This window comes from Copidosoma floridanum, unplaced genomic scaffold, assembly GCF_036245765.1.
Source record: "Copidosoma floridanum isolate Cflo_tuat_1 unplaced genomic scaffold, Cflo_Japanese_pri ptg000028l, whole genome shotgun sequence".
Taxonomy (NCBI): Eukaryota; Metazoa; Arthropoda; class Insecta; order Hymenoptera; family Encyrtidae; genus Copidosoma; species Copidosoma floridanum.
Window position 1 is genome coordinate 4590308 of NW_028321905.1, and position 13922 is coordinate 4604229.

The 13922-nt window shown below is 33.9% G+C and overlaps 1 protein-coding gene across 2 annotated transcripts in view; it reads right to left on the reverse strand.

The window, feature by feature from the left end:
* LOC106637917 (kinesin-like protein 64D) overlaps positions 1-13922 on the reverse strand; it is a 461671-nt gene that overhangs the window by 371369 nt on the left and 76380 nt on the right. The gene's annotated exons all lie outside the window — the stretch shown is intronic.

Consider the following 13922-nt stretch of genomic DNA (forward strand, 5'->3'; position numbering starts at 1 on the left):
CAAATTACGGCCTTTCTTCATTGATGGTATACTTGGAGTAGGTGGTACTTGGTTGTCAAGTCATCAAAGCCATCCTTAACAAATACATTAAGCGCAAATAGTGTGTTAGTCTGGTACAGAAGCAGCTCATGAGCGATTTTCCTTTATCCCATGTAGTTCATGCCCCTGCGTTCTCTTAAACAGGCGTTGATAATGCCGGTCCTTTCCCCAATCGGTTAGCTAAAGTTCGAGGCCACGGGGCTCAAAAGAGGTACATAGCGGTATTTGTGTGCATGTTAACCAAAGCAGTTTACCTTGAAATAATAGAGGGCTATTCTTCTTCAGCTTTTCTCACCACTCTTCATAGTTTTTTAAAACGTCGAGCCCAATGCACTGATTTCGATTAATTTTGATAGCGATCAAGGCACTAATTTCGTAGGTGCAGCTTCTGAACTAAGTGAAGCTCTACTTCGAATGCTATAATTAGACAAGCTAGTGAATGAATTCCAAAATCTACATACCAACGGGCACTTTAACCTGCCTTTTGCTCCCTATTTTGGAGGGTTGTGGGAAGCTACGGTGAAATCGATTAATTATTACATCAAAAGAGTCATTGGCGAGTAGGTTCTGACGTTTATAGAGTTCTCTACTCTTCTTTGTCATATCAAGGCATGTCTAAATTCTAGACCTTTGTTAGCTCTCTCAGATGATCCTCAAAATTTTCTCCCCTTGACTCCTGTTCACTTTATAAACGCAAAACTAGCAAAACTTATTCAATTCCTGAGCCTCCTGTTAATCAGAAGGAGCTCACTCTGCTTAGGTGCAGAAAACTGATCTCTTTCGTTCTACAAAGCTTTTGGAAACGCTGGGCTTCTGAGTATTTAAGTTCTTTACAAGCCTGACAGAAGTGGTATACAAAGGAAAGGTCGATCCGTATGAATAATTTATTTTTAATAAAAAAAAAAACTGTCCTCCTGGTCATTGGCCTTTAGCTAGAGTAAATGAAACAAGGGTTATGATAATCTTGTTAGGGTGGCAAACTTACGTACTGCTAATCGTGTTCTTACCAGGCCAGTAGTAAAATTAGTACTTTTAATTCCCGAGAAAGAAATTAAGGAAGAATTTTATTTTTTGTATATACAAGGGTGAGGGAAAAAGAAATCAATATCTTTCTCCTAGTTCATTAGTTTACTTCCAAATTTCATTATTGATTTAATAAAATTTTTTTCTAATTTTCTATGATCTTCACTTACTTTTGTTTAAAACATTGTAAAAGAACAACGGTCCTTATTCTATTAATTTTATAAAACAGTTAGCATTGTAGTTACCACTTATTCAAATTTGTATAATCATCGTTACTACTTTTGTTTAAAACAACAAAATGTTATTGGATGTGTGTCGCTGGCTTTGACACACCAACCCGGGAGTATATATAATATCACATAGGCATAAGCGTTATCCATGTAGTAAAGTATAGCGAGCGCGCGCACCTACTACCTACATATGTATCAAACGTGCAGAGTTGGAGAGAAGCCACGAGCTCACTCGCCAGTACGCTTCCACCTCTCAGGCTGGTAAAGCGTTGCTCGTTTCTCCTCTGCGTTCATGGCCCTGTAAGTGTTGGTATCTAAGATAATTTATTCTAATCGAGCTAATGGCTTACATTACTGTTTGATTTGTGTACATAAATATTAGTTTGTTATTAAAGCTAATTCAAAGTTATATAAGAAGAGCTTGTAATTTATTCTAAAGTCTGTGTCCCGGCTGTTGCTGTGTCTGATTGCAACTTTAACTTCCCGCTTTCCTCCCTGCGGTCCCAGTGAGCTTCTTTGCAAGCTCATTAATTTTATAGAAAATCACATTTGTACGCACTATAAAAGTACCTATTGAATAAGTGAAGCTATTATAAGTAACAAATTTATATATTTCTTACTTAGATGTAGATTTATTTTCTCGTGAGCCCCAAGTAATGTCAGATTCTTTTTGAAATTCATCTGCATTTTGACACATTTTCAAAATTTGCTTTATAACGATAGTTTTTGGTAAACTTAGTTTTGATGCCATAGCCAAGGCACTACTTTTTAATTCTTTGTGTTTCAATTCAAACATCATGCTTCTATGATAAACTCATAGTATAAACAACGACGAAAATCGCACATAGTGTGTCAGAAAATGAAATTCAGGCTTTAGTGTAGTTGTTTCCCAATATGTAGGTCAATCTTTTATATAGTTATACAATAAACATTTAGGTATATTACTCAAATGATATTCCAAATATGACAGTTAGATTATTTCATTTAAAATTACTATCCTAATAACTTTACATCCTATTAAAAAAATCACTACGCCTAAACACATAGAAACACTTATTTCTGCTGAAATTCCTTTGGGTAATGCGGATATTACCAAATTAGCTATCAAACGCATGCTTCTCGGTCCTTATACAGAGCACAGTCCTTGTATGGTTAATTCTAATCAGAAGTGTACAAAAAACCTGCAACCATTTTAAACGTAACTACATTCCAAAGGAAACGGTTATCCGCAGTATAAAAGAACAAATAATATATCTGATAAACATATTTACAAGACTTGGACAAAAGATGAAATTTCAGTTGAGAATTCAATAGCTGTACCGCATAATACATTTTTATTGATGAAATACAAATGTCACATTAATGTTGAACATTACGCATCAATCCAAAACAAAAAATATGTTTATGACTACATTAATGAAGGTACTGACAGAGCGTACGTTAAAATACAAAAATTAAAAGACGAAAAAGCAGAAATATTAAATGAAATAAGTAGTTATATTACTGCTAGACACGTGGGATTCTTACCTTATTTTGTGGAGGGGGGGTCCATGGGGTATATATATGTATGGGGCATTCTTTTTAACATTCACCCCCCCTGCTGTCCAAAAATGGAAGCAGCTAAAAAATTATAATAAATTCTATTTTGTAGCTTGAAGCCTGTAGCTTACGATAACGAGTGGCTTTTTCCGAAAATAAAAAATGGCGGCTGATGGCATGACTCTGACTGTCGATAAAAACCGCAAAAAATGTTAAAATAAGCAAATATCTTGAAATCGTATCATATTGCAAACCAAAGAAATGTGTAAATATGATTTTTTTTGGTTGTCTTAGTAAATTTAAGCATGTGCGTTTTAGTATAAGGTCATATTTTGGTTCTTACCTCAAAAAACAGCTCTAAATCGTATTTTTTGTTAAAATATTCCATGTAGCCATCGAGATAAGCACAAAAACATTTCTTTCATGCGAACTATCTTAAATTAACCTTAATTTAATAAGGTCATCAGTCTGTTAAACAACAAATACTGTCCGTAACCGATATAAACAGTCGTTAACGTCTATTTTACTAGTATGAGGGCATATCGCAAAAGGCTCATCCATCACATGGCACGACTGTGCCTAAGCGATTCACGTGGACTAGTGTGTTCATTTATAAGATGGTTCCAAATATAGACGACATACAACATCATCGTATATATAGGTACACTAGTCTACGTTACGACTTCCCTTTCTTTTGAGTATAACCCCGGTTAATTTGTGGTGGTAACAATCGGCTAAGAATATTATCTGTACCGAGGAAACTCTAAGATTAGGAACCAACATACAAACAATGATTGTGTTTATATGTCGGAGGGCGGGTTCGTGGCCCTGTGTAAAAGAGCGAAATTACTCAAATTGCCGATTATATACAATACTTAAAAATATTTATTATCAAGTTTCAAGATTTATCTGTTGAATAATCAATTAATTCCTGCACCATATACAGCAATTGTTTATTGATTATTACTTTATTGAGTTCTCCTGAATATTTCCTTAATTTAATCAATTTAATAATTTAATATCTTTTTCAACTTATTCAATATTTTTCTAATCTAACATCTTTTTTATTTTATTCCTGTCCCTTTTTGGGGTCCAGATAATATTCTCAGTTTATTAAACGATTTCAAATCTTAACAGCTATTTTTTTAGTTTTTATCTTAAACTATAAAAAGGAACTCGCAATCTTATGTGGAGGGGAAGGTTTGCTTAAATAAGTACAATCAATTTATTTTTAATTATCTTATATTTATTCAATCATATGATTCTAAGGAAATTTTATCTTAAATTTTTACATGTATTAATTATATTTGAGTGATCGCAATTATTTACGTTAATAATAAAAAACAATATATAATATACTCGATAATTTACTTAAAATTTATCCGCCTTTTTAATAGAAAATTTTACAAAAATGACAATTTAAATTTTCCCTCTTTAGTATCTCTGCTTGAACACGTTAGGTTAGACTAATGCGAAATTTTATTACAACCGCGGAAAGTTAGTGTTAGCTAACTACCTATCCGACCAAGTCACGTAAGGTTAGGTCGTTCTCAGGGCCCTTGGGTGTCTTGAGCACTGCTCAAGTCATCAACCCAGGAACTTCGCCTAAGAACGTGATCGCTAACCCTAGTGCCTCGACTACTTGGGGATGCGTCGTCTCCACGCTTAAAGCGGTCGAGCACCGAAAGTCCAAGTAGGTACCGGTTAGTGGAAGTGTTACCTTGGTGATGGTGTACACACTTACTTTTCAGCTATCGGCCTTCGTACTTCGTCTCTTCCTCTCTTCGTCTCTTTCTCTCCCTTCGTGCTCGTCGCGGTATTGTACCGGTGCACGGGAAAGTTCCAGGTCTGGGTGAGCAACGGATATACCGCGTCCCAGGTTCGCTGGAAGATGAACTCTCTTTGCATTGCGCAATGGTGCCTTTTATGCTAACGTTATTTCCTTTTGAGTAGCAGGTTTTCCCGCACTCTAGCGTTTTCTTAACGTACTAGACGCACATTCCCCGCGCGCGGCGTTCAAATTTGAATTTGAAAATAGGAATTTTTTTTATAAAATGAAATATATGTATGTACAAAAAAATTTTAATTGTCTATTAGACGGATTTTTTATTATAAGAAAATACAATAAATATAAGAATATAAGTATAAATGTAAAGCGTGTATTATAAATTCTAGATCGTAGAAGTGCCCCCTTGCATCTGCCCCCTCTAATTTGTGAAAATAAAAAAAAAATTTTCTTTGAACAAATTAGGTTTGAGGAATAAGTTTTGTTAGTTATTATTAACATCATTTCCTTTTAGATGTCTCATTTTTTTAACCAGCAGGAACTTTTTCTTTAGAGGTAATGGGCTCCTTTCCGAGGCACGTTTGCAAAAGAATTTTCTTTCTATGGTTACATAATTTATACAGGATTGTCCCTTTTAGTTTATACCGATTATATTCCTGTCCATTTATTATGTTTTGTTTGGTTATGTGCCATTTTTCATCGTTTGATCGTACGTTAGATGTCGATTTTGATTGTTCAGGTATATTATCGTTTGGTTTTCTTGCCAATATTTTTAATGTATTGAAATCCTCGGTACTTCTTTGGTCCTTTTGATTGATGTGTCGGTTTAACGAAATGGCTACCACGGTTTTACTCCTCTTGATTGATGATGTTTTAAAACTGTAATCCAATATATACGAAGGAAATTGGTGTAATATCGAAACGATTGCTAATACTTTGATCTCTGTGGTAGAATAATTTTTCTCTGCCCCCTGTATTGATCTATTTGCAACGTATATTCCTCTTTCATTACCATCGCATGAGATGGCTCTGAGTGCGATTTTACTAGTATTTATTTTTACTTCAGCCTTGGATTGTTTCTTAGCTTCAAGAAAAATTTTACCAATAAATCTACATGTTGGAAACTTAATTACCGGAAGAGTAGGGAAAATTTTCCGTGCGTCGTTATATTTCTCATACATGTATTCAAATGTACTTGGTAATTTACTCCCCGTATCTATTAATGCCTCCAGCTTAACCCTTTTAATTTCAAAATTTATTTCCGGGCATACAAGAGCTTTATTGGTCAACAGATTTTCGCTGTGTGGTTCTTCTAGTAGTGTCTGTCTTAAATCTTCGAATACTGTATGTATTTCTGGTTTGACTACTGAACATTTTTTTATTTGATTTTTATGGCAATTTGGGTAGGAATGGCATGCATTTGTAACAATATTAGACTTATTCTCCTCAGTCACTTTTTTTTCAAGCTGGTTATCAAATGGAACCAAAACTGTATATGTACGAGGTATCAAACATTCTTGAGCCTTGATAAGTAGATTCCCTTGATTATTGTTAATTTTCGACATTATTTTTAAATTTTTATTTCCATGTGGTAGCGTGGTAGTGTGTAAGGTGTTTATGTTATTTTTTTGTTCGGGCTTGGATTCATAATTTTTTAATATACTTGTCTTTGTAATGCCCCCTCTGATCGTTGTATCCCATGAAGTATAGGTTTGATAATCTTTAGGGGTTTGGGATACAACGTCTATTCGTCTTCCTGATTTGGGATCTCTTCAATTAAATTTATTTGAGTTCCCTGGGTCCCTCGATTGTATGAGCTACTTTGTGGTCTTTCTACGTATGGTCGATTGGAATTATTATTGTTGTTGTTAGTTTGTTGGCCTGAGTTCGTATTTCGGTTTATGGTGGTATTACTTGTATTGTTACCGCGGTCACGCCAATTGCTATTGGGAGGGTTTGGTGTTGAGGCTCGGAAGTTGCTATGATTCCGCGTAGGGCTTGAGTTTATTTGTCTCCCGGAATCTATGTATGAATTTTCTCGAATCGAAATTGAGCTATTTAACGCGCCTACTGCATCCATAGAATCTAAGAGTTTTATGAGATCGTCAATTTTGTTAATTCCCCGAAGAATTATAGACTGCTGTACGACTTCGTCAAAATGATTTGCGAATTTTTCAACGGCCTCCGCTTCAGTGGGTGGTGCTGATAACATTTTCACGTAACTATACAAATTTAACACGTATTCACTACGGCTCATATTATTAGTGGCTTCGTATGCATTCCATTCGAGCGCTCGACGAACTTTAGCTTGTACCGTCGCGTTCCAATATTTGTTCAAAAATAAAGTTTCAAAATCATTCATGGAATTTATTCTTTCTTCGATGTGCTCAAACCAATCAAGTGCCGGGCCTTTTAATGCTTGAGATAATACTAATTTAATCGTGTCAGCTTCTATGGAAGTTATTTCAATGTAAGTTTTTAAGGCTTTAAGGAATTTGATTGGTCGATTACTTGCAGCTCCGCTAAAAGTGGGTAAATCTACTTTCAATTGAGAAACTCCTCTGCCTTGTACGTTATTTAATTTTCGGGTGATGATCGATTCCACGTCTTTTTTGTGTTGGGCGATAGCCTCGTATATGCGATCATCTTCCTGTTCTAAATTGACTATGGCTTGTGTTTGTGCCGTGACTGTTTGATTGAGTTTTTGGAATGTTTGTGTTGTTTTCCCTATGTTTAGTGCGAGTTGATCGAATTGTTTGTTTAAGTTATCGAGTATTTCTGATTGTCTAATAAGTTCTGCCTGACGTTGTGAGTTTTTAGAACGTATTTGATTTTGTGTTTGTGTGAGTCGTTCTATATGGGTCTCCAGTGCATCGTACGTATGTGTAAGTCGCATCGATTGTTCTTTCAGTGTGTTCGTTTGTGTGATGACTTTATTTACTTTGTCAATAATTTGTTCCGAATTATTCTCGGGGTTGAGAGGTAGGATTTCAGCCATTAGCTGCTTTTGGACCCCTATGACCTCGAAAATATTTCCATCATTTCCACCCACTGTATTTGGCTGAGGTGACTCCTCTAATGGAAAAATTCCACTTAAGTTATCTTCATTTTCCCCGTGGATCTGAGCCGTTACTTGTTGTGTTTCTTCATTATTGCCCCCTCGTCGTGTTTTAACCATTTTTAAGGCGAACGAATAATATAAAACGTTTGATAAAATTTTTTGCACCTGTTTAAACACTCCCTCTTACGATTGCGAGTCCCACCAGGGGTACCATTTACGACTTCCCTTTCTTTTGAGTATAACCCCGGTTAATTTGTGGTGGTAACAATCGGCTAAGAATATTATCTGTACCGAGGAAACTCTAAGATTAGGAACCAACATACAAACAATGATTGTGTTTATATGTCGGAGGGCGGGTTCGTGGCCCTGTGTAAAAGAGCGAAATTACTCAAATTGCCGATTATATACAATACTTAAAAATATTTATTATCAAGTTTCAAGATTTATCTGTTGAATAATCAATTAATTCCTGCACCATATACAGCAATTGTTTATTGATTATTACTTTATTGAGTTCTCCTGAATATTTCCTTAATTTAATCAATTTAATAATTTAATATCTTTTTCAACTTATTCAATATTTTTCTAATCTAACATCTTTTTTATTTTATTCCTGTCCCTTTTTGGGGTCCAGATAATATTCTCAGTTTATTAAACGATTTCAAATCTTAACAGCTATTTTTTTAGTTTTTATCTTAAACTATAAAAAGGAACTCGCAATCTTATGTGGAGGGGAAGGTTTGCTTAAATAAGTACAATCAATTTATTTTTAATTATCTTATATTTATTCAATCATATGATTCTAAGGAAATTTTATCTTAAATTTTTACATGTATTAATTATATTTGAGTGATCGCAATTATTTACGTTAATAATAAAAAACAATATATAATATACTCGATAATTTACTTAAAATTTATCCGCCTTTTTAATAGAAAATTTTACAAAAATGACAATTTAAATTTTCCCTCTTTAGTATCTCTGCTTGAACACGTTAGGTTAGACTAATGCGAAATTTTATTACAACCGCGGAAAGTTAGTGTTAGCTAACTACCTATCCGACCAAGTCACGTAAGGTTAGGTCGTTCTCAGGGCCCTTGGGTGTCTTGAGCACTGCTCAAGTCATCAACCCAGGAACTTCGCCTAAGAACGTGATCGCTAACCCTAGTGCCTCGACTACTTGGGGATGCGTCGTCTCCACGCTTAAAGCGGTCGAGCACCGAAAGTCCAAGTAGGTACCGGTTAGTGGAAGTGTTACCTTGGTGATGGTGTACACACTTACTTTTCAGCTATCGGCCTTCGTACTTCGTCTCTTCCTCTCTTCGTCTCTTCCTCTCCCTTCGTGCTCGTCGCGGTATTGTACCGGTGCACGGGAAAGTTCCAGGTCTGGGTGAGCAACGGATATACCACGTCCCAGGTTCGCTGGAAGATGAACTCTCTTTGCATTGCGCAATGGTGCCTTTTATGCTAACGTTATTTCCTTTTGAGTAGCAGGTTTTCCCACACTCTAGCGTTTTCTTAACGTACTAGACGCACATTCCCCGCGCGCGGCGTTCAAATTTGAATTTGAAAATAGGAATTTTTTTTATAAAATGAAATATATGTATGTACAAAAAAATTTTAATTGTCTATTAGACGGATTTTTTATTATAAGAAAATACAATAAATATAAGAATATAAGTATAAATGTAAAGCGTGTATTATAAATTCTAGATCGTAGAAGTGCCCCCTTGCAACGTGAATCGAAATAATATTAGATTATACTGAATTAAAATAGAATAAAGCCTTATTCAATGCAAAATTCAACTTTTCCTTGATTTAAATTTGGAATTAGCGATTTGTAAATATCGTAAACGAAAAATTGTCAACCAATTCCCTATAATTTATGAACTATCTTACTATCTGAAAGCATTAAATATACTATCTAAAGTTTCTACCTTACCAACTACGTTAATTTTTAATTGTACAGCTATTTCTTCCTAAAATAATAAAAAAACATTTTGCTGGTAATGAGCTGATACTATGATGAATAAGCCTATGTCAAGTTTATTGAAATTAGTAGCAAATTGAGAGAGAAACGTTGCAACGCGTAACCATGAAATTAATTTAAGTTTAAATTTATACTGTGGATCACATAAAAAACTTATTGTGTAACTTATGTCACTTACTTTAGGGCGATAAATGAGATTAAATAATAAATCACGATAAATAAATACTTAATATAAATAAATCCTTGATCAAGCCCTATTGTTTCTAGTAAGTGATTGAATAACGTATGCTTAGAATCCATGTATTGAGTTAATATTGTAGTATCTAATGAGCACAAACAAGTAATTTAATTAAATTAAAATATAGTACTTCAATTTTAATAGCAATATAATCCTATTGGAAATTTAATATTTTTATAAATTGAGTATTGTTTATATCAACTCACAATTCACCATTTAAGATTTTTGAGTTAAGAAAACTCTACTCTAGTACAAATTCCGAAAGATCCTGTAGGAAAGCTTGAAGGATCTCTAGAGTACGGGTTCACAATATTTAGTAAGTATTATTTATTAATGTGTCTTGTTAAAATTCTTACTGTTTAAATTTTCACAGTTCATCTCATACAAAATACATAGTGTGACTCATCTTAGTACAATAATTAAAGTTTATACTAGCAAAATAGACGTTAATGACTGTTTATATAGATTGTGAACAGATTTTGTTTTCTCACAGACTGATGACCTTATTAAATTAAGGTTTATTAAAGGTAACTCGCATATAAGAATTATTTTTGTGCTTATCTCGATGGCTACATGGAATATTTTAACAAAAAATACTATTTAGAGCTGTTTTTTGAGGTTAGAACCAAAGTATGACTTTATACTAAAACGCACATGCTTAACTTTACTAAGACAACCAAAAAGAAACGTATTTACACTTTTTTTTGGCTTGCAATATGATACGATTTCAAGATATTTGCTTATTTTAACATTTTTTGCGGTCTTCATCGACAGTCAGAGTCATGCCATCAGCCGCCATTTTTTATTTTCGGAAAAAGCCACTCGTTATCGTAAGCTACAGGCTTCAAGCTACAAAATAGTGATTTATTATAATTTTTTAGCTGCTTCCATTTTTGGACAGCAGGGGGGGTAAATATTAATAAGAATTCCCCACACACACATATATATATTTTTACTAGTGGGGCTAACGCCCCCCTGCGCGCTTCACGCGCTAATTCCCCACTAACAGATTGAGTAGACAAAATAACCACATTACTCGTGTATTTATAAATGCAGGCTGAAAATTAGTTCACAACATCAGAATACGTGACTCATAAAGGAGTTGATAAAACATGTGATTAACTTAACACAATTAAATTAACATAAATAATAATTTTCCAATAGTATTTTGAAATAATATAAAAAAGCGTCTTCCACTACACGAATTAAAATTAAAAATAAATGCTATAGTAGTGTTAATAAGAACTTCAAGTATATCAGACGGTCTCTGTAGAGGCAAAACATTAAAAATAACAAAATTATTCAAGTATAATATAGAAGCAGAAATTAATATGGGAGAAAAAAACGTAAAGTTTATATTCCTAGAATAACATTGAATACTGGCACCTTATTATTATTACCTTTTGACTGTTATAGAAAACAGTTTTCCTTTGTATGAGCATGTTCTACAATAATCAGAAAAACAGAGTTTTGATTCTTCAGGATTGTATATTAAAAAATCTTTATTTTCTTACGGACAATTATAAATAATTATACGTTGCTTTATTAAGATGTAAGAATCCAAAAAGAATTTTTATTCAAATTGCATTCGAGAATAAATCAGAAATTAAAAATATTGTTTAGCTAGAAATTTTTCAGTAATTCAAAAATATGTAACTTTGAAGATCGTCACATTAAAACAGACGTATGTAAATTCATAAAAACCATGAAAAACAAATATGTGAAAAATGTGGAATGGGTTTTAAAAGAACAGATGGGTTAAAATGACACATAAAATGTCACAACATTAAGCTAACAGAATGAATTATTGTTTTAAAAGCTTAACTGTGTTTGTCTATTTAATTATACCTCCTTCTGAATTCTGTCTTTTACTTACTAAAGTCCTCAAGTAATCAAGAGTTTTATACTTGGGAAAAGTAGACATGGACCAGCAAGAGATTTGAAATGTAAAAGTTTAATCAAGTTAAACAAATAATGGTACTTCAGAGACACATAGTGAGTGAGGGGAAGCGAATAGACAGAGGGAGACCTATGATCAGTGACTTAAAGAAACCCTAAAAACGAGGTACGACTTAGGTTCTAAATTTCGTGTATTTTTTAAAATTTATGATGGTAAAACATTAGATAAATAAGTATTTTATTGGGGGCGGAGGTGGAGGGGGAGCGGGAGGAGCTTACTCAAATACAATTTGATCAAAAATGACGTTAAAACAAGCAAATAACTACGTAAATCGAAGGGGAGCTGAGGGGGAGCGGGGGGGCTGAGACTCACTTTCGTCAATACTACTATATAATATAGTGGGATATATATATGTATATCGCCAATCTTTAAATTACAAATAGTGCATTACGATACTAGTGCGCGAGGAAGGCGATTGACGCACGCGTGTCAGTTCGCACACGAGCGGTAATGAGCGAAGACACGCGTGTGTCTATCATCGAACCTCTCACAGTATGGTGTATACAACTTCTTAACACATCGCCCGCGGGAACGAGATTGTGAGCCATCTAATGTGGCTCTGAAGATCTCAACATACACACGCACTCGCACGGGTTGTGAGTCGCGTGTGTACATCGAGGTTTTCAGAGCCACAATAGATGGCTCATAATCGAGGCTCCCGCGAACGGCATGTCAAGAAGATCTTTATAATCACAAACAAATAAACATCAACATTCCTGTCAATTTTTTTTCTAAACTGTGTAGTAGAATAGTTTAGAAAAGTAGCCTATCAACTTTACTACTCTTGTATTTAAAAAAGTAGTAGAGATATTGCTACTATACTGACTACAGCGTTGCACTACATTCAACACATTGCATTTGCTCGAAAGGCGTACTCAATTACTTGACAACTAAACAAGTGTCGTATGTTGAGGAACGATAAGTAGGCATTGTTCTTAAGTACTTAAAAAACTGCTAACTTTTTTTTTGTTAAATATTTAGAGTTTACCGTAGACAAAAAATGAAAAATTTTTTATTCATAGTAGTTATTATTCAAATATAATACTAAGGTAACACATCCTACATAATATTCCTAAGACTTTGTCACCGACTTAGTTATGTAACGTCAAGTAGTACCATGTTGAAAAATAATTTTGTCATGCCTTACTGCATGTACTGGGCATTGGTAACATATGACATCTTTTTGATCTCATTAAATACTGAATGTAACCATACTTTCATAAATATCTTATTTTGCTTACTGTATCAATGGTTGTCAAGACTTTAGCCACAATTTCATTTTTTTTGAATTATTTTAGTAAATTTAATTTTTAATACCAATAACAATTCAATATCAGAACGACTTTCACTTCTTTAAAGTTGCAATTAGCATATTGTTAAACGTCTTTCAATCTTTTGTGCTTTAACATACAAAAAGATCTATGGAGTGATTTTCAACGTAGAAGATTCTATTTTTAAAATGTAATAGAAAAACTTCTCAATAACATTTCATTAATATAAAATATACTGAATTTGAATACTTGTTTACATAGTTTCCCTACAGATGCGTTGCAGTAACATACTCTGTCAGTAATCGTCGAAAATTTTCTCAAATACCAAATATCTTCCTCTCATTGTTTGAGTACTATAGTATTCATTGTTGGTACACTTATACAGAGCGAGAAAATTAATACTACCTTTGCAGTGGAGTAACTTCCACCAATTTGTGTAAAAAAATTTGCCACGAGGGGTTTATGGACTCGCGTTCAGAATTGAGTTTCTTTTGCTTTTTGAAAGATATTTGCTGTACAGTCATTATAAATTATATTATAAAAAAGCTACATGGAAAATGCAAATACACGTATATACATGATATAAAAAAATGTAAGCATCAACACTTTAACTAATACCACTTTTATAGTCAGTATAGTGGCGCGCGTTGCGGGGATAAATGAGAGACTACCAATAGTCAAGTCAAACTATGCATGTATAATACTTACGGCCACCGTCATAAGTTTTGTGCAGATGGCACTCGATGCAAGGGGAAGCTACTAGCCGAGTGTAACTGACGAAAACC